Source organism: Haliaeetus albicilla, chromosome 9 (genome assembly GCF_947461875.1).
Source record: "Haliaeetus albicilla chromosome 9, bHalAlb1.1, whole genome shotgun sequence".
Classification (NCBI taxonomy): domain Eukaryota; kingdom Metazoa; phylum Chordata; class Aves; order Accipitriformes; family Accipitridae; genus Haliaeetus; species Haliaeetus albicilla.
The window spans coordinates 10,880,431-10,898,710 of NC_091491.1; the positions used below are offsets into that span (position 1 = coordinate 10,880,431).

General features: G+C 42.5%; 1 protein-coding gene and 1 long non-coding RNA gene across 6 annotated transcripts in view; one reads left to right on the forward strand and one right to left on the reverse strand.

Moving 5' to 3' along the window:
- The window catches only part of AUTS2 (activator of transcription and developmental regulator AUTS2), an 802,029-nt gene that overhangs the window by 127,129 nt on the left and 656,620 nt on the right, over positions 1-18,280 (forward strand). The gene's annotated exons all lie outside the window — the stretch shown is intronic.
- LOC138686785 (uncharacterized) lies at positions 7,131-10,622 on the reverse strand. Its single transcript, XR_011326096.1, has 2 exons — positions 10,082-10,622; positions 7,131-9,882 (listed from the first exon to the last, which is right to left on the reverse strand). It is a non-coding gene; the product is annotated as an uncharacterized lncRNA (long non-coding RNA).

Consider the following 18,280-nt stretch of genomic DNA (forward strand, 5'->3'; position numbering starts at 1 on the left):
AGGGTGCTGCTGGGCCCGGCCTGTAGGAGGGGGATGCCTGGCCCCTTCCTGTCAGGGCAGTGCTGCTGCCGTGGGACAAGGACCCTTTGGTGTGGGGGGACTTGGACCGGGACTGGGACCAGGAGCAGGAGCATGGCGGCACCCAGGTATTTCGGTGGCATAAGGGGGTGGGGTGCCTCCCCAGGGAGGGCTGTGCCTCCCCGGGGGTGTCACGGGAACCCCCTGAGGAGCGGGGCTGCGTGAGCCCAGCCTGTGGGACCCCCTGTGCGGGGCTTGGGTGGGGGGAATCCTGTGAGGCGCCCGTCAATGCCCATGGGTGCCTGCTTTTAATATCTGGCTCTTCATCTTTAGCATAAAATCTGTGTCTGTAAAAGGGAAAAAGAAAGTTCCTTTGGGGGAAGGGTTGAATCCATGAGGGGTGTGAGCCTGTGAGATGATGAGACTATGATCAGTCATACCTGCTGTCCTGATCACACAAAACGAAGTTTTTCATTAGAGCCACTCTGTTGCATTTTGGGTTTGGGAAGGTACTCGAATGCGTGCCTAAAGCTGAGCACCTGAGTAACAAGTGTTGGTGTAATAACTTTGTGTTTGTTTCTATTTAAGTTCATTATCCTCTCTGGTGCTGGGCAGAGCGTGGCCTTGGCTGGCCTGGCCTGAATTAGGGGCTTGCTGCAGTGTCTGATTTGTTATATTTTCCAGACTTAATATTGTGTGAAGTTTTTGAGTTGTTACTAAACCTTGGCATTGGAGACCTACTGGACAGTTTTTTATCTAGTCCCTGCTCTTCCCCCTGCCAGGCCTGTGTGGGCTCCCCCAGAGTTCAAACCCAAACAAATCTGGCTCTTGCAGGTGTCGGGGCATGCAAATTACACATCTCCTCAAGCACTTTATTAGCACTGTAGTGCGAGGCTGTAGTTTGAGAAGTAACTTGCTGGGAAGGGGTAGAGGTAGTAGCACAGACGTTTAATTCATTTTAATGAGACTCCCAGCACACTTCTCCGGTCGCTCTTGTGTCAGGTCTTTGGAGATGTTGTGCCTTTGTGACAGGAGTGCGCTGTGCTAAAGAGGATCCACGGAGATAACAATAGGATGTGAAAATGAAGTGAAACAAGGGCAGGGCAATTTTATGGAGATGACATGACAGGAGGAAGGGGGGGGGCAGAATTTAAGCTGTCAGTACAGATTTACTGAAGGCTTTCCAATGTCAGCTAGAAGGAATGTCAGCACGACTGACTTGGCAATGTCAAGGTGATGGCAGAATGAAGTCCGATCAACTTGGGAGCATCTCATACTCTGGCTGCGGAGACAAGCTACTGTCAGTAAAGATGATGTCAGGATGATAATTATTTTGCATATTGTGGTTTAAGTAGACCATTGTTTCTGCTGAGGTAATTTGAATTTAGCACAAGGTAGGGGAATACTCGTTCAAAGATAAAAGCCTCCAAACTGTGGCTGCTTTCTGTGGGAATGCCAGGAGTTTCAAACCCCAACCATGAGCCTGCTGCTGCAAAGCAGGGTGCCTGACTGCCCTGGGGACTGTACGCTGGCTGTGGTGGGTATAGTCGAGGCCTCAGGTGATCTGAGTTGTGGCTCTGCTTGGCTTCTGCATAATATGGGAGGCACATTTTCATTTCTCTCTTAAAAACTCTGCCTAGTGAATATAAGGGCAAATGATGGAGCAGGGGAGAAAATTGATACCGCACGGGAGTGCAGCCATTAATTCAGGCAGGTGAGATGGAGGTATTTGAGGATGAACAATTGTAATTCACTGTCACTAATGAAAATAAATGTGTCTATGTGTGATATTGGTGAAATAATCGGTGCTAAAACAGCTAGTTGTGTTGAAAGTCACTGGGTGTTGTAGACGACAGAATGAAGTGGTGGCAGAGGCTGTTCCCACCTCTTAGCTCTGTTTTAGGATGCTTGTAGAGTTGAGTGGAGTCCTGAGGAGTAAAAAAAGAAGTATAATGTGTTACTGAAATGAAAATTTGGGCTCTTAGCTGTTCTGTAGTTGTAGGATATGGATTTGGTAGTAAATTGTGTCACACAGTAAATAGCAGGCCTGGGGTGCACAGCTCGCTGCCTGCCTGCCTTTACCCGCTCCTGAGGCATTCTCGGATGCTGCCACACACACTTCACCCATGATGCCATAGTCCAAGTGCTACTGTGTCTGGCACCCTTTCCCAGAAGGGATTTCCCTGTTAGTTAAACAATTTCACTTGCTCTCTGTGTGTCCTTCATCACAAAACAAACAAACAGGAAAAAAATGCGCTGGAAGAGACAATCTCAGGACTAGCAATCGGATAATAAATCCCCTGTCTTTCCAGTGCCAGCTGTAGACTAATTAAACTCAATAGTTCACAGGTGTTCCTGGGAATGACTAACGCAAGAGCACTCTCCTCTTTAGGGCTCGTTAACATCTTTTTCAGAGCTCTTTAAATTTCATACACCAGCAACACTGAGCTAAACCAGATGAAAGATAGTAGAAAGGGACTGAAGCTATTACAAGAGTGCTCTCAGTGTTAGCACAGGCTACATCCCCACTCGATTCAACAGCTTATGCATTTTGATGGGTGAATCTCTTGGAGACCAGTGTAAGAGGAAAATCTGCTTCTTAGAAACATTTAGATTTCTGTAGCCAAATGAAATTCTTGTCTCTGGAGCTCACTATATAATTTTACATGCTGTCAGGATGCCCATGGTCTGTACACACACACAGGGGCAACAGAAGATGAAAGTCTGTGGCCAAATGAAACAGATTTAGCTATATTGTTAAGGCTTGTAAAACTTTCCCAGGGAGAAGTAAACACTCCAGTGCAGTTCCAACCTGCTTCCTCTAACTCTGCTGTGTAGCAAGAGCTCAGGTTTTACCAGATCTCACAGACTTGTGTAGGTCTGTGGCTGGACTAGCTTATATGCGCACTCACCTACTCATCTTCATGGATGTTCCTTTTGCCTTTTTTTGTCTGTCTTACAGAATTAAATTTAAATTTTTGGAGAGCTCTCTTAATGGTTAAGAATGGCCGAGGAAAGGAGATTTTTAGTGCTGTTTTCCCAGGTTCCCTAAAAACCTCCTCTCGTGGAGCTGGCCCAGACTCTCTCCGCCTCACAGAGAAAGCTCCTCAGCCAGAAACAAGGCAGAATTATTGCACACAGACCAGGCAGCCTGGAGAGAGGAACAACTTTGCCTGTGTAACCTAGATTAAAAAAAATGCTTTTATCTTATCAACAGTAACTTGGTATACCTGATCTCTTGTATGCTTTACTATCCAGCTTCACTCACGCGCTTTCCAGCAGACTGGGATTGTTCATGTGCGGATACAGTAGGCAGAAGTGTTGCTGCTTTTAGCAGAGTTGCTAATTGAAAAGAATTCCTAGATTTCATAGCTCTTGTTAGATTCTTCTGTTTCTTCCTAATAATATTTTCAATTGTGCTCCTTTACACTCTTTCCTAGAGAAGAAAACCACAGTGATTTACCTGAATCTTAAATCGATTTATTACTGACTTATGCTAAATTGATGTGATACCCTCAAATCATATTTCCTACATGAGAGAACTGCACCAATTTAATGAAATAATTTTCTCAATCAATTCTGTTGCATCAGTACAATTTTACTGTATGCATAAAATCTTATTTAAACTGCTACAACTTTTGGTGTGGCTTTGAAGGGAAAAGAGCTTTCATTCTCCTAAATGTCAGATCGGTGAAACAAAAAATGTGTATTCAAATAAAAAAAAATTATATTCAAGGGTAGTTCAGTCTAACTATCCTTTTAGTAATTCTTCTCTTTCCCGTGGCACTCTCCCTGGTAGGTCTCATAGTGCTTCTGAGAAGGACATGATTATTAGCTTATGTTGTGTACTTGGGGAAACTGAGGTACAGACTGAAAAGATATTTTGGAGTTTGCTGGCCTGGGTATGGAAAGCTAGAATAGGAGTCTCCCAATCCAGTGCTCTTTCCACCAAAGTTGTAATGCCTCCCCTAAACACTGCTTTGTTGCCAAAAATACAGAGTACTCAGGTGAGGTGAGTCTGAGTGAACTTCCAGAGCACTGGATAAATGGTTTGGATTGGGCCTGTATAAATCTGATCAACTTAGGAAAAGCCTAAAACTCTTTCAGTGTGTTTGCATTGAGGTGATTTTGTGTACAGAAGCCAGTTTCAGAGATGGAGAGAAAAACAGCAAGACAAGTACAGATTCTCATAAGGTCCCAGGATTTGATTTGTTACCATTTAATGACATTATTTTGTGAGTAAAAACAGTAAAGCCCCAAAAGGTGCAGTGCACAAAGCTAAAAATGTTAAGCAAAAAGTGCATACAGTATAAGAAATCCTTCCCTGACCCCAGTCCTACAGATCCCTGGGTATCATTGCTGGTGACATTGATTTGAGGGTATTTAATAAAGAAAAAGACTTCATAGTTTCTGTGTTGGAGACTTCTCTGTGGCTGGCATCCAAAAGCTCATTTGCACACCAGTTCTGAAGTTAAATAAATTATGTGACATTCAGTGTAACACTAAGCTGAAGCACTAACTTGATGGGGAAGTGCTTTACAGAATGCATTGCCCTACTTGCTTCTCCTCCCTTTTCAAGATGAGGGAATGGTTAAAAATAATGTAGTGATATTCGGTGACATTTAACTAATGAGTGTGAAAAACTGGGGATCTCACCATGTGCAGGTTATTTTTCAGTGGCCAATGGTAGAATTCCCATTACTTCAAAACTAAATGAGCAGATCTACTGTTGAGAAAAATGCTTGTTAACAAAGGCAAGTTTAGCTGAGTTCACTGGTATTATTAATCTGATTTTAAAGTAATTTTGAATTACCTGTATGAGTGTTTAGATATGTGTGTGCAGTAACTCTTACTTACCAAATGAGACTTCTTTTAAGATGTGTTTAAAATGTTTTTTACACTGAATTTTGGGGGACAAAATGTTTCTAAACACTAGAAATGGGCCAGCATGTCAGAAGAGGTTGAAGATGGCAATATAGTCAGTTTTCTTTCTGCTCAACAGAGAAAGGCCTAATGATTTCTTCACTATAACAGCAATATAAAACATATATTTTTGAAAGAACACAGTGTGTGTTCTCTACATGTACTTTTATACCTTTTGTCCGCAACTTGACTTCTATGTAAACCTTGCATGCACACAATTCCTTCCCCCTCTCAATTATTGGACTACACTAGATAGTGTATTAATGTTTTTACAGTTAAGTAGAAGGTTATGTTTCCTAATGCGTGGTTCTGGCAGTTGAATACACCTCACTGTTCATCATTTTATTTTTTAAACCACTCTTTTCCAAAATGAAACTAACTTGAGATCCCATCAGGTTTTGTTTTGCAGTCAGGCGTCTTTTTCCATTTTAGATGATTAGTGATACACCATGATCAAGGTAGCTTTTAAGTCTCTTTTTGGTAAATTAAAGAATCCCAAACTAGGTTTTTCTAATGCTTAAATGCACAAGGACTTCTTCATATACTTGTCTGCTTGGTAAGTGAGCCCCTCTCTCTTTGCTAAGAGATTTGCTTTCATCAGATTTAACTAAGTGTGTGCAGCAGAATCTGCTGGGTAGTTGTGAAGATGTATATGGGTAGGATATGGGGAAACTCAGGGATTGTGCTATTAATGGAGCAGCTGAAAAGTGCAAGTGCCCAGATGCAAACTCCAAACAGCTATATACAGTAAAGACAAGTTGTGTCGTCCCCCCTCCGCCCTTTTCTAAGCATATTCCACAAACTCATCTGAATGTAAGTTAGTTTAGGATGTAATTATTTTCTTTTAAAATGAAATGCATTAAGTACCACATGATTTAGCACAGCTTCTGAGCTCCTTATCTATAGAGATAAAAACTGATGTTAAGGTGATTCTTTCTTCAGTAGTAGTTTCAAGATTATCTCTTACCCCTTAGGAGTTAATAGGGAGTGAGAGTTCCATGTCTATTTATGTGATAAAATTAATTCCAGCATAAGATGAGAGTAAAGCGCAAATACTTGGAAGTTTAGTCTCTTGATTTCATTTCTTATGAAACTGAATCCTCCTCTTCTTCTGGATTCAAGGAAATAATGCAGTACTGAGATAGAACATCAGTAGTTTTCTCAAAGGGAAGAGTCAAGCCTTTCTTTGAAGGCCAAATTATTTTTTTTCTAACTGTTACATAAATCTAAAGCAAATTATCAGCAGTGCTGTACCACATCCAAAGCAATACCCTAATCTGGGCAAGTAAAATGTTAATTTCTATATAGCTTTAATCTGGGCGAGGAAAATGTTAATTTCTGTATAGCTTTACGCTTCCAATTTCGTAACAAGTCACATAGTTAATGTCAAACCCCCACCTTTTAAAGGCTCTGATAATTTTTGGACTTTGCAGATTTTGGTTGCACAGTATAAAGTCGGTAGGTCGGTTGGGCTGGGGTGATCCTTTTTGTGAACCCAAGCCGGCAGACGTGTTGGTAATGTTGAAGCCTGTTCTCTTTGTGTGTTTGGATGCCATCCTCAGTTTGAGGAGCCTGGCTGTCGGTGCAGGAGCCGCTTCTGACAAGGGGGGAACTGCAGTTTGCGGGTCTGCGTGCAGAACGGGGGGACGGCGTCCCGAAGGCCTCGTTCGGCTGGTGTTGCCAGGGAGCGCGTCTGTACAGCCGCAGAATTGCTGACTTGTTTGGAGGGCTTGTCAGCTTGGCAGTTTGATTTGTGTTGTGACTAATAGGAAAATAAGCAAAAGGAGAGAAGCAGGGAGAAGGCCTTCCCTTTCTTGACTGCGTGTGGGTGTATTTATGTGTGGAAATTAAGTGCCATTTCTTGACAGGTTTTTTTTTGTTCCTTCATCAAACAGAGGGCAGTATACCTGCTTTGGGTTGCTCTCATAAGCAATTCTGTGTGCAACTGTGAGCCTCACGTCCCTCAGCCACCCCCTCCACAGCTCTGCATGCTGTTGTGTAGCTCGTGGCCTTTCTGGGAAGCATGTTGTGGCTCTGTTTTAGCAAAAGTATCTATTGCTGCTTCTGATTTTCTCCTACACAAGAGAGACGAATCTGGTTTCTTAGCTGCAGCACCAAAAGTGAAGTCCTTCATAGATTACGTTGCATGGCTTTGACCTTTTTTTTTCCTTATTATTTTGCTCTTTGTGGTTGGTTTTTTTTTTTTTTTTTTGAGCAATGAAGAATTGATCCAGATTCTCTTATAACTCAACAGACTTTGAATAATGACATGGAAGGAGAATAATATTTGTTATCTTACCATTCAAAACTGTCCTGTGGCTTAATTCATTAATGTGTATAAGACTTACTGACAAAACTGGATGGAAGTTGCTCTGGAAGTGGGTGGGGCTAGCACTGAGGTGCAGCAATTGGCGTACATTACAAATGACAGGGCAAATATGCCCAGAAGGCTTGTTTTGATGATTATTATTAGCTTTATGTCTGTGGATCAGCAGCAAAACTTTGATAAGCAAAAACCCTCAGACGCTTTTTATTAAGGTGAATTCCTGATTCATTCTACTCTAGCAGAACTTCAGTAGTATCTTCCTGTGAATAGGAGTTGTCTTTTCTTCCTCTGCCCTGATGAGTCACTGCTGAGGTTTTTGCCTTGTCCTGTCTCACAGGCAGCTGCACTTCTATTTTGGGAAAACTGTTATTTTGGGGGGGGGGGGATCCTTCTGGATGAAAGGCAGGAAAATTACCATCATTAAATAATAATCCTCTGGAGCCCCAAAATATTATGTATTTTAATGCTGTTGTATAATCTTGGGGATTATAGATGCTTTATGCCCTTCTATAATAGCCTCAAACACATGAGAACATTGTGAACTAGGAAAGGGGAAAATACTTGACAACACTGCATTTTTAAGCTAAAAATACTTAAAGCAATCTTGCCTGAATTCCCCTGCAGATTAATTAGGATATTCTTTCAAAAATCTTTAAAAATGCCGGACGAAGAACAATGTGATGTTCTGTGCCCAAAGTCAAGTGTTAATGGGGGAAGGCATTATATTGGTTTCCCTTTATCCCTGCTCCTTGCTCCTGATGATGCTGTGGATCTGACCTGCAGGTCAGGATGGCAGCTGGGAATAGTGCATTTAGGTTTGCAAGTAGAGAAGGAGTTTGCCTGGCCATGGCTAGTCATGAATCAGTCATTCCACAACACCTCCGATTAGCTTAGCCCATTTCAGTGAGCTCTGGTAACATTCATTTCTTAATGAATTTGAAGTTGTGATTGTGGCTGACCTCTATGGGTAGCTGGAATAGTTCTTGCCCATGTGGTTATACCATATCTCTGGATGGGGAGGGACATTGTAAGTCAGTCCTCAGAGTTAGCTGGCTGGCTGAAAGAGAAATATCTGGCGTGTCTTGTAATATGGGCATTAAGAAGGGTGAGGGTTTTGTTTTCAATTTGTGCCATTTGTAGTGATAGATTAATGGAGATGTTGGTCACCATCCTGACAGGGGCATCGCATTGCTCACCTAGCACTACACAGTCAGCTGAAATACGTTTCGCTGTCTGTGTGTGCTGCGGCAAGTACAGTTCTTGCATGCAGGGAAAGGAGCACCTCAGTTTCTGCTGAAATCCCTCATTTTGAAGGTAGGTTACAAGGCAGAAGTGGGAAGCTATCAGTTAAAACTACATTTCCATAGTGCCCTTCATGCCAAGCCTCTCAAGGCACTTAGGAAAATAGTGGAAGCTGTACAGCATGAAATAGCATTGGCACGTTGCTCAAGAAAAACAAACCTCCTGCCTAGATTTGAAAACTGAAAATTTACAAGACTGATTACTGAGCTTCCAGCCCCAGGAAATGAGTTAAAAAGGACCAAGTTAGATCAGGGCAATTTGGGGTGTTCTTCAGTGGTGGGGATGACATTTCCATTAGAGTTGAAAACTTCTCTGGTAGTTTTCTCTCTGTTTTGCCATCCTGCCATCTTTTCCTAACAACCTAGGCCGTAGGATTGGATTTCTGTTTTCTGTAACAGCAGCATGGTGAACCTTCTTCAGTTCTTGCTTTTTTCCCCCCTAGCTTCTGCTAATGTGATTCTGATCTTGGAGATAGCAGGTCTAAGCTGAGTTCTCACTTGCTGCACAGTATCTTGCCTTGTGGTATTTTGAGAATGCAGCTCTCTGCCTCCCCAGACTGTAAACAGGGAAAATGTCTCTTTCTTTTGTAAAGCAATCTGACAGTCCTGGAACCCCCTACTGTATGTGTATATTTACAGGAAAAGTTAACTGCCTTGCAAACATTTCCCTTGAAACTCCTTGTGCAGTCATGGTATAGTGGGTCAAACTAATGAGACTTCTTGTGGGATGAGTAGGTGTCGTGGTTTAACCCCAGCCAGCAACTAAGCAGCACGCAGCCAATCACTCACCTCCCTCACAGTGGGATGGGGGAGAGAATCAGAAGGGTAAAAATGAGAAAACTTGTGGGCTGAGATGAAGACAGTTTAATAGGTAAAGCAAAAGCTGCGCATGCAGGCAAAGCAAAACAAGGAGTTCATTCACTACTTCCCCTGGGCAGTCAGGTGTTCAGCCATCTCCAGGAGAGCAGGGCTCCATCGTGTAACGGTCACTTGGGAAGACAAACGCCATGGTGTCGAACATCCCCCCCCTCCTCCTTCTTCCCCCAGCTTTTTATTGCTGAGCATGACGTCATATGGTATGGAATATCCCTTTGGTCAGTTGGGTGATGTTGTCTCATAGAACTGATTCCTCCCTTTCAGTTTGCAAGCATGGACATTTTTTCCCATGGAGGTGGGGAGCCTGATATAAATCCACTGGCAAGAGGTTGTTGTTCTCGGTTGCCTTTGTAAGAGTAATCATCTGACTGTCTACAGTGACATTTGGAGGAGGGGAGGTTCTTGCTTGATTTGGGTTCTGGGCATGTATTTTCATTACTGTTGGAGAGCAAGAGAGAAAATGACTATTTTGGACTGTAGGTTGTTGGGAACAAAAAAAGCCATCTCTACAAGGGAAACAGGAGAGATTAAAGGAAAAGCAGAAAAACTAGGTATTGGTTGCTGTTAAAGATGAATGTGTCAGAGAGCAGCTACACATTGAGAGAAATGATAGAAGGTGATAAAACCAGTCACCTACCACAAAGCCTTAGTGATCCTGGCATGAAGAAAGTGAAGTTACTCTGTCACTGGAAGTGATGAACTTCTTTCCTCAGCTGCAAAGACGGTTCAGGCATTGCTCTGCACAGCACTAGAGCAGGTCCTAGGCAAAAGCCAAAGTCGCATCACATGCGGTGCCCTGCGCCTTTGAACAAGCTAATCACTCCCAAAATAGCCATTTGACCTTCATCTTCTTAAAGCCCTACCATGAACCTCTTGAATGGCTGTGGAGCCACTTTCCAAATGATGAAACGCTGAATAATTAAATCACAACAGTTTGGATAAGTCTGGTAGGAGTAGGGATTGATAAACCTTTATTTTCTTTTTTTCTTCTTTTCTTTTTTATTCTGTTAGCAGGGCAAAATGAAATTACAGAACTCGTGTGAAAGGATTTTGTGGAAGCCAAAAGTGTAAGTCTAAAGAAGCAGTACAAAGGGATTAGACCTTTAGGAAGATTAGTGTCTATTAAACATGATGATCTGGATGCAGCTTCCAGCTCTCAAGGTCCATAAATTGCTGGTCTCTGGAACCTGAGAGGGAGGACCAGGGAAGGGGTCACCTTAAACTCCCTGCCAGTTCTTTGCCTAGATAATAACTATTAGGTGTTGGGGAGTGTGGTAAGGGAAAAAGCTGGGCTGTTGGTTAAGCAAGTTGCAAAATTCTGGCGTTTCAGCAGACTTGATCTTGCCTAAAATTAGTTCTGTGGGTCTTCGTTAATCTCCCATCACCCCACGAACATGCACCCCAAACTCACGCATGCTTGTGGCTTTGCGCAACCTCCAGCCCCAAACACTGGCCACAGAAATCAGGTATTGGTGTGGAAAGGGAGAGGCTAAGCCGAATCGGTGGTGGTGCTGGTGGATGGGCACTTTCCACGGACACTGGATAATGCCACGTGGGAGGGGGGTTTGGTCGGTTGGGGAAGAAACATCTTGTGTGTCCTTCTGTCCCTCCAAAAGTTTCGTTAAAGTCCTGGGCCACTGGAAGGGCTGTGGCATGCCAGGAAAGTGTCAGCAAGCCTCATTTTGGCATTTATATATGAGGAGTAAGCACAATCCTCCCACTATTGCAATGAGCTGCTTTTGCCAAGAAAAATCATTTGTAACTCCTTCTTCCTGCTGTAGTGCTTCTCCAGCAGGCCTGGCTTATATTGCTTTAACCCCTTGAGTGCCAGCACGCGCTGCAAGGCAGAGTGGTGCCTTGTGCAAGTCTTGGCAAGTACTCCTACGTGTAAACCAGCTCTGAAGTAGACTGAAACGTTGTCTGGCAGTTAGCTTTTCTTTTTTATCAAGTCTGTTCCTTAGGGCTGCTGCTGCTTTTTTATGTTTTTATTCCATTCCTGGGGCTGTAGGAGAGGAGGAGGTGGAGGCTTGGGAGGAAGCATGTTTTCTGAGAGCTGTGTACCTTAGTATGTGGAAGGAGAGGGAAAACAGAGCAGGGAAACAACGAGGTGGTTTGAACCTTGCTCTCTTGTGTTGTCCATCGTGATGCTGAATCAACAGCACGGCAAGGCTGCCAGTGTGATGTGCTTTTAAAGAATTGCTCACCTGCAAGTTCAAAAGCAGTTCTTCCTCTGTTCTCTCAATAAAGCCTCAAAGAATAGGAGATGCCTATGCTTTTCATTATGTACACGTCAGCTTTTGCAATGTTGCATATATGCGCTTTTACCTTTGATCACATTTGGAGAAGTTTGCAAGACAGGTTTAGTTGTGGGAGAAATGGATGCACTGTTTGGAATGAGCAATTTCTTCCCCTCCTTCTAGCTGCTGGCTGCATTTTAAGTTTATCACCATTCTGTGTCCTCCGAGCAGAAAGGCTATTTCCTTTGTCTGTGTGTTAGCTTTACAAGAGAGCATTGCCTTTGCCCTTTTGTAGAAACTGGGCAGCTGCTTTGCTGTGTCCTTGATGAGAGATCTAGTAATTCATGTTTCTCTACATATGAAGTTGAAAAGGACAGTAGCTTGTTCTGTCTATCTGGTGTGTTTTTTTCCAAAGGGAAAGGAAAAGAAGCAAATTATTTTGTTAAAAAAAAAAAAATTAATAACGTAGTAGTCTAACCTTTATGCTAATTGCCCCAGGCTGTTAATGAAGCAGTGTAAAATTAGTCCTGTGAGTCTTCATTAATCAAATATAGGAGCTGATGGTATAGTATTAAGATGCTGTGCTACCTCTGCTCCCCATGCAATGTTGACATTTGCTTATATTCAGAGTAGAAAGCAACTGTATTTTTTTTGGTAGCTCATTAAAATAATTAGCTATGTTTGGCTTTTTTAAAAATTTCTATTCTTAAAAAATCCTTTTAATGAGGAAAGATGAAAACAGTCAGGATGGAAAAGTCAAAAGAATCAAATTAAGATAGAAAAACTGACTGCTGGAGGCTTCCTTTGAACATAAGATTCATGTATGTTAATGGCAGCTGTTGGCAGGAACCTCTGTACAGATACCTTGTTTGTTATTTGCAGAACTTAGAGCAGAAGCAAATAATATTGTGTTGTTTCATTTTATTTTCCGAAGGTGCTCTAAGACTTGTTATGCCTCCTCCCTCTTCCAAAACTCAGTGCTTGCATTGGTAATGTGCTAGTGCACATAGGCACTATTATACTGCCTGCTCATCTAGGTAAATGAGTTCTGATGTCATTCTTTGGTTGTAAAGCAGCTCTCCTCTCTGCAGGCTGCTAGCACAGAGTCTGTGCTCTGTTGATGTTTTGCTTAAGCTCTCGGAGCAGGATTTAAGAGGCACGTTGGTCTTCTGATGAGTCCTGGGTTCAGGACAAAGTGGTGCTTAAAACCCCTCCTCTCACATTAGAAGGAACCCCAAATGCTCAGTCCTTACTAGAAGTACTCGGGGTATTTAGAAAGGGCCAAATACTGGAGCTCTGGACCAGAATTGCATCCACATCTGCACTCACTAAAGGGAGGGGCAGGAATCTGGTGTTATGGTCCCATCTCCACTTCAAAAGCATTTCAAGCGGTATTTTCTGGTCCGTCTGCTGCCTAAGTGGAAACTGCAGTCTGCTATAAAAATGTTTCTGGGAAAAATGGCAATAGAGTATGATTTTGTGTTAAGATGCTGGTGTAGCAGCTTTGAGTTTCTATAAGGTAATTATCAAAGCCGCAGTTGGCTGACCACAGGCAAGGAAGAACCAGGATAATGATCCTTTCTGTGGAACTGAAGGCAACTCTCGGCCCCGATGTGCTTGGCTCTGTATAAACATGCAGGAGACCGCTCCTCTCTGGAGAGTTTAACTGGCAACACTATTAATATGCCCTTTCAGTTGTTGAGATGATGGCTCTCATTTCAGAGTTCAGGGCTTAGTGGCAGGGCAGTATAGAGATGATTATGCTGCTATTGCCTGGGTGTCTGTGCATACTCACACGCACATGCATATTTGCAGATGAAAAATGATGGTGGCCTGGTGGGGATATGGCTCTTGTCTGGGAATGAGGGAGCCTGCGCTCAGTTCCTGTGTTTGCCATATGGTATTAGCAGGCCAGCTCTCCTTTTTCTTCCCTTTTTCTCTCCCTGCGCTGCCTCTTCCACAGGCAGACAGTGGAGATGAGGATATCCCTTTTTAACAAAAAAGATTTTGGCAGTCAATTGATGGATGGTTTTAAAATGAGCACTGTGATTCTCACTGCTTAGAAATGACTGAGAGTTTAGCTATTCAGTCAGAAAGGAAGTTTGATTTCTAGCCCCCACCCCCCTGGGAAATGTCTCCTCTTCTCTTCCTTCTCCCCATTTCTATGTGTATGCTTGTTTTCAAATAAATCCTATTTTGTTCCTGACGTGTTTTCTAGTGTGGTCCAGCATCTTTCTCATTGCCAGGTTAACAGTTCTCTCCCAGTAAAGTCCTTCCATTCCCTCTTTCCAGAGAGCTCCATAAAATTTGTTTTCCTTTACGTGTCTTCTGAAAAGCATTAAAGCAGGTAACCCAGCGCTTTGACAGCCCGTGGTGCAGGAACTATGAAGGTGAGGAAGCAATTCTTAGCAGGAAAAATGCTCCATTTCCTACACTGTAATTCTTCTTAGGAGCCTCAGCAACCCATAATAGCTGCCTACGGAGGACTCCCTCAAAAGTCCTGTTTTATCCTCAGATTGCTTCACCTCCCAGCTCTATGCAACCTCCAGTTTAAAACTTTCCTGTTTGCCAACCAGTGTCGTTCTCTTCCCTTTCAGTCCTGCTGGAATCCAGTACTGCAAACACAAATGACTGTGATGGAACATAGTCTACGATTATTTGTGAAATTTAAAAAGAAAAAAAATAACCTGAAGATTAACCATGTGCAGTAGTGCTTTTACTTCAAAACCCATGCAGCAGGCAGACAAAATATGTGCTTGGTTGGATTTCCCCCAGGGTACAGTGCTTGAGAGCTGAATGCAGGAGAAAACCCCCCCAAGAAAACCCGAAGGTCTGTGTGTGTTCATCTCCCACATGCCATGCTTGAAAGCTTTTCCTTGTAGAGCGTGTGATTTACATAAGGAGCAGTCATCATTCTTCGCTACTGATCGTTCCTTATGTATATGCAAAACCTCACTGATGAGGAGTGTGGGATTATATTTCTGTTAATTACAATGTTCTTTCTGATCCTCTGGACAGTCAGGGGAGATTTGGTGAGGGTTAGATCGCTGTCAAGTGAGAGGCTCTGCCTTGAATTTCTAAGCGCAGGAATAAGCTGTCAGCAGCGACGTGCTGCTGCGGCGCAGGTTCGGGGGGCTCAGCTGATGGACAGATTGCGTACAGCCCTCTGACTGGAGGAAGGCTGCAGCGAGCCATAATAGTATGCAGCTCGTTGGCTTTGGCTTTGATTGACCCAACACTGCATGAGATTAAAATTAGGCGGTGAATATATGCAAGTTTACAATGAAATGGGCTCCTGAGTGTTGCGCACAAAGACGCGGAGCGGTAGATGTGGATGGGGGAAGTGTGGTTTAAAGCACTGAAGACAAAGCCTGCAGCAATAGGCCTGGTTTCTAATCCCATCGCTCATACTGAGTTGTTGTAAAATCCTTTGGCAGCACTTAATCTCTGAGCTTTAATTCTGTGTCTGTAGGGTGGGAGTGCAGATGCTTTATCCATACTTTTGTGAAGTGCTTAAAGATCAATAGAAACCAGTTCAAGGTATTATGGTTGTTAATGTAAATACTTGTTATATCACAATATCTCCAACATGTTTATTCCATGGAATATATTTATCCATAAAATTCTGTTATATACAGCTCCAAGCACCCTGTAAGCACCTAGGTGTTGACAGAACAGCTGCAATCTTTTACTATGTTCAATAAATACAAATGGCTATAAACAGTATCCATCTGTCAGGCTCAGTTAGATGGTTTAAACATAAAGCTATTTTGTTCCTGTAATTGTATTTAGATCTGAACTGATAGAGGTTTGATTTTTCTTTGCATAGTGATAAGCTACAAATTCCTTTGAATTGCTTTGACTCCTGATTTATTGCAATAAATTAAATAATAATCCATTCTGTCCTGTTTCCCCTTCCTCCAAGAAAAGAAAGATGAAGAAATAACTGCTGAGGCAATGAAGCATACTGCTTACAGTAACCCACCCTTCCCATGCTTGTAAGCACCTGGGCCTGTGACCTCTGTGTTTACAAGGTATTTATTGCTGCTTGCACTTTCCACTACTACAGAGTTATCACTTCAGTGCCTTGTAAAATTTGATTGCGTTTAATAAATGTATTCAGTGTTATCGCTGAGCTTGGTGGAGAGCAAGTCTGACAATTTACCCTCGTTCTTTTCCTTATGTGCACAAACGCACACACCTTCATAACCAACATATTTTCTTACATACGTATATTATTGCTTATGTCGTATTGGAGGCAATTTTGGATGCATCTCAATTAGATCATTTTTCTAATTAAATAAGTGCTTGTGGTTGTAATGTGAGTGTGTCTCTGAATACTGAGTACGTGTGATTCACTGCAGTCATTTTTCCAACTTCTGTGTGATGTTTGCTTCATAAAACTTAGCTGTGGACCTGGAGGCCTCTCATTGCCTTTCCCATCCTGACCTCTCGAGCTGATGTTAGCCAGATGTGCTCAGCTCCCTCCTTTGCCACAGACTTCCTGTGTAACATCAGGGAAATCATTCGGTCTCACAGTACTAGTTCTCCATCTGTAAAACAGTTACCATAACCCTTACCTACTCCACAGAGCCTTTGTGAAGCTTAGGTTATGAACACATGTGGAACTGTATTTTGTGGTAGAGGAATGTTTGAAAACCTGTCCTGTTCTTTACCTCCTCCTCCTCACCACCAAGTAGGTACCTGAGCATGGGGTGGTAGTGAAGCGGACGTTGCCTTTCTTGTGACATTGGTGGCTTTTAATTTCTTTCTGGTTTTGTATCTGAGCATCTCTCCTTAAGGAAATGGTTTAACAACATAGAAACTCCTGTTTGTGCAGCTGAGAGGGTTTAGGCACCATCTCCTTGGAATGGCCTCTTGTGGGTCTGTTCCCTGCCAGTCTTCTCTGCTATCCAGTTGCTGCTGAAATTGCATGAGAAAGGGGTGTACAAACAGCTGCACTGAGCTTTAGGGAGGTGCTTAGTGATGCTTCTAGTCCCTTATTTTTAAGCTGCATTTTGTGGGGAATATCTTCCCAAGTGTCAGAAATCGGGGATTGACCCATCAGGAGTTTTGCTTCTTTACGACTGCTGGAAGCCTCATTAGTGTGGCTGGAGCATTTATGGGTACCCTGTAAACTGCTGAACTGCAGTGTATGGGTTATTGTATCCTCTTGGATTCTAAGGAAGCTGCAAATGACTGTAAAATCTCATTGGGGACTAAATATTTTTCATTCTATGTATATAAAGAGGAGAAGGGCTTTTCTGATTCTCAGAATAGAGAAAAAATAACAAGTTTATGAAAAGTTTTGGTTAAATGCAGGGGAAGAGATTAGTTTCTCTTAATTTCTTTAAATGTTCAATGTGCTTCATCACATTGCATCTTGCTCTTGATTAGTTATTACTAAAACAAACAATTGAGTCCATCCAGGCCAGTGTAGGCTCATGGTGTAATTTATTGGCTGCCCAGCTTAGGATGTGTTCAGCAACTGGTGCATCATCGGAGAAGTCACTCAATACCAGGCCTTTCTGGTGAGCTTCATTGTATCAGAGACATGAATCGGCCTCTGAGACGTATGGAAACCACGTCTATCAGCAGAGCAACTTGACAGTAAACTTATTTTCCTACCCAACGAGGTTAATTGTTCTTGCATGTTATGGAATTTGCATCAGTTCTTGGAAGCCAGGTAGCACTGATTGTAAGCAAATAATAGCTTGGGGTAGTGTCACTAAATAATAAATATTAATACCAGTGGAGCAGAAGTACAATGTACTATGCTGTCACTAGTGGTGGGTTTTCCCCCTTGTCAGAGTTTAAGATGCAGATTTCGTAGTTGGGCCAATTCAGGCGTCTGTTTTGAAAAAATCGATCTTCCAAAAAACACTGGAGTAATAAAAGTATCGGAAACAACTTCTGTGTGATGGTGCAGCGCAACCTGCATTAAAGCCTGTCTTTCGTGGACAGCTGGGATTTTAAGTCATTGCTTCAAACCATCTCCATGGATTTCAATATAGATCTGACAAATGTGTTAATGAAGACTGCTGTTAAAATTTACAAATGTGCCCAGGTTACATCTTCTTCATGGAGTCTGGCTCTTAATAATGAGAATTCCACGGACTTTTTGACACACTTGAACAAGAAAATTTCAGAATCACATTTGAAATAGATGATAGGCCCTCTGAAGTACTCTTTCCCCATGACTGGCCATGTCTTGCTGGCTTTCTCTGAAACTTCTTATACTTTTAGAACATAAAAATCTCATTGTGTCTCTGAAAGCAAGTGTTTGCCATTACTTTTCAGGGAATTATTGTTACTGCCAGCATCATTTTAGAATAGGGAACCTTCCACAGGGATAGAGGGAATGTAGAAGATTAACAAGTATCAGTTTGGACAAAGTGTCAAAACCAGAGATTGAAGGAAACAACCACATTTTATAAAAATCATGCTTGTAGGCCAGGATATAAAATTCAGTGCTCCTGAAATTTCTGTAGCAGATCTCTTCCTGATGACAGCGGGAGGTTTGCACAGAGATCATGGCCTTTATGTAGTAACTAAGCTCTTATTATTTATTCAGAGTCATATTGTCACATTCAAAGGGA